The sequence below is a fragment of the Anoplopoma fimbria genome, unplaced genomic scaffold (assembly GCF_027596085.1).
Source record: "Anoplopoma fimbria isolate UVic2021 breed Golden Eagle Sablefish unplaced genomic scaffold, Afim_UVic_2022 Un_contig_9096_pilon_pilon, whole genome shotgun sequence".
In the NCBI taxonomy this organism is placed as follows: domain Eukaryota; kingdom Metazoa; phylum Chordata; class Actinopteri; order Perciformes; family Anoplopomatidae; genus Anoplopoma; species Anoplopoma fimbria.
The window spans coordinates 1,569-4,582 of record NW_026553771.1 but is presented as its reverse complement, the minus strand read 5'-3'; the positions used below and the strand labels follow the sequence as shown (position 1 = coordinate 4,582).

The 3,014-nt window shown below is 36.9% G+C and overlaps 1 pseudogene; it reads left to right on the top strand.

Annotated features, from left to right (window-relative positions):
- Positions 1-984: 984 nt before the first annotated feature.
- On the top strand, positions 985-2,670 carry LOC129116810 (odorant receptor 131-2-like; annotated as a pseudogene).
- The last annotated feature ends 344 nt before the right edge of the window (positions 2,671-3,014 follow it).

Below are 3,014 nucleotides of genomic sequence, written 5' to 3'. Positions count from 1 at the left end.
AAGATAATGAAACTGCATGCATGTGGTTTTATACATTGTTGTGCACAAAAACATATTTTAATATTGTTCTGTATTTGTATTTGTGTGCCGTCATATTAGAATGATTGTGGTTGTTTTGTTGTCAGAAAACAGATTAAAATATGAGATTAAGTCCATACTCTGTGATCTTTTCTTTGTATTAAGAGACATTACCTGTTTTATCATTATTTTGTGTGGGTCTCTCATTCTGTACAGTAACCTTTTAGAAAGGGTTTTTTTCTGCACTGTAAAATTTAACTACAGCTAAGAGGTAAATATGTTTCTATGGTTTTGGGGTGAACTTTCCCTTTAAGATGAGACACTGGTGATACTATTGTTCCTGTTCTGCAGCAATACTTTAAATAAATCATACTATATGATTACTTTGAGTATTCAGGTATGACATGATTGAAGGATTAATTTCCTATTACAGTTGCAGATATTTGACAAAACTTTTTATTTTGTGTGGAATTTTGTGTGGAAAAATGGAAATAACGGGTTAGTAACAGTGAATTGTTTTCTAAAGCATGTAGGAATATTTTCCTTTTTTTTCACAAATACATTTTTATTTTGCATCTTTAAGCTGTTGAAACATGCAATTTGTACATTGTAGTAAATTGTATACACATAGTACATGTACTAAACATATTAAATACTACATCTCCTAATAGGCCGACACATATACTACGTTACACACACAAACAGTGTGGGTGTGTTCCAGGTCAGAAGTGTGCACACGTACTTCATGAACCTGCTGTATAAATATATATAAACAACCCGATTCATCTCCATTTGAGGTCAGAGCTGATTTTCTTTGCATCACTTGACTTCTTCTATTTTCAAATTAAATTGGAATATGAATATATATATATATTGATGCAAAGTTGTCTTTTTGTTTTTTATTTGCAGTTGTTTAACACCATATATTGTATGCCTTAAGATTCAACAGGTTCATCGGACGCTGACATGAATTTGACACCGGGGGAAAGCAATGTGACCGGAGGAGCTGTGAGCTCCAGGGACGCGTTTGTTATGGCTTTTGGCAAGAATGTGATCGTCGTCCTCTTCGGCATCACCATCAACTACATCAATGCTACGATGGTCCACACGTTCAACAAGCATCATGTATGTCAAATTGAGTTACCACTCAAGTGAAGTTTTAAATATCTCTCCGCTCCTTTCATTTCCTTCTTTTCCTTTCTTTTCTTTTATGTCTGCTCTTTCCTCAATCAGATGGTTTAAAAAGGTATTCAATGGTATTCTTATTCTGGTTAATATAACAATTTTCTAATTATTTTTGCATCAACACTTTTTCTTTCCTCTACTGGATTTCTTGTAAGAATTGCATGTCTACTTAAACATGAAAAATAGTTGAATTATTTCAAACTTGAATACCAAGGGCACTAAACATCCATTTAGTGGACAGGTAGTTACGGTAGAGCAAAAGAGGTAATTATTCAACTTGAACCTTCACGACCATGTCTTATTCTATAACAGAAAGACATTATAGAAATACTGTCATCTTTTTTTAGTGGTTGGCTCCTCTTCCAGTGACCGTACGCATAGAGTCTTCATGCCATGACAAAAGAGCATTAATATGAATATACGACCTCTACCCTCCAGTTGCTTGTTTAATACAGGACTTTAAGAATTTTCTTTTTCCAAATCAATTCGCTTCCACTGCTCTACTCACATAGAATTGTTTTGGAAGCAACACATCCACATAAACTTTAACTTGACTTTGACAATATGTGAACGTCATGTTATACAGTTATTGACCCCGTCATAGTTAATTGTCACAATCCCAGCGATTCAAGATAAATGTGAAAGACACGTCAAGTGGTACAAAACAAGCACTGAAGTCATTTCTGTAACCTAACCCCCGATTTTGCTGCTCGATTCAGATCTTCAAGATCAACCTCGCTTTATCCTTTTCATCCACCTGGTGGTCAGCGACATGATCCAGCTGACAACCAGCATCTCCCTCTTCGTCTTCACCTACACCTTCCACACCATCTATGTCTACTTCTGCTGCCTCCTCATCTTGCCAGCCATCTTCACCACTCAAAACACCCCTCTGAATTTAGCTTTTATGGCAGCAGAGTGCTACATTGCTGTCTGCATTCCTCTCCGCTACAACTCCATCTGTACGGTCAAAAGAACATATATTGTCATTGGGATAATCTGGACACTGAGTTCACTGTCCGTCCTGCCGGATGTCGTCATCCTTTTGGCCACTCAACCTCTGCAGTTCTTAAATTCCAGAGTGTTCTGCAATAGGGACATTGTGTTTAGGAGCACCTACAGTCTAAAGAAGAGGGATGCATCACACATATTGTTTCTGGTAGTGGTTTGGCTCACTCTGTTCTACACTTACTTCCGAATTTTGTTTGTTGCCACAAAGCTGCTAAAGTAGATGCTAAAAAGGCGAAACACTATCATGCTTCACGGCTTTCAGGTGCTGTTGTGTATGATGGTTTATGTGCAACCAATGTTAATTGCCGTGCTCACATACTTTTTACCAGGAAGTTTAGCAGCTATTAACTTTGCTCTCTTTATCATCAACCAAATCCTCCTCGCTTTGTTAATCCTGTTGTCTACGGGTTTCGAGACAAGACTTTCAGGAAGTACATCAAAAGGTATCTGTGTATAGTAAGCTGCCACGTGGGCACATCTCCAGAAAAATAATATTTCTTCTTGTGCTGTTGGTAAGTGAAAGTCAGACTGTTGTATCTAGATTACTTATACATACGTGTTGGTGTTTTGACCAGGTGTCTTCTACCTCACCGTTAAAGTTTTTTTTTAATTTTCTTTCTTTTCCGAGTCAAGAGTCAAAGGTCAGAGGATGTTCCTTTATGCTGTACACATTGTAAATCCTCTAAGGCAAATTTGTGATTTATGATATTGGGATATACAAATAAAGTGGAATTGAATTTCAGTTCACAAACTAATTAACCACAATTGCTGCTTTTCTTCCCTGTTGTTGACGCTATAGA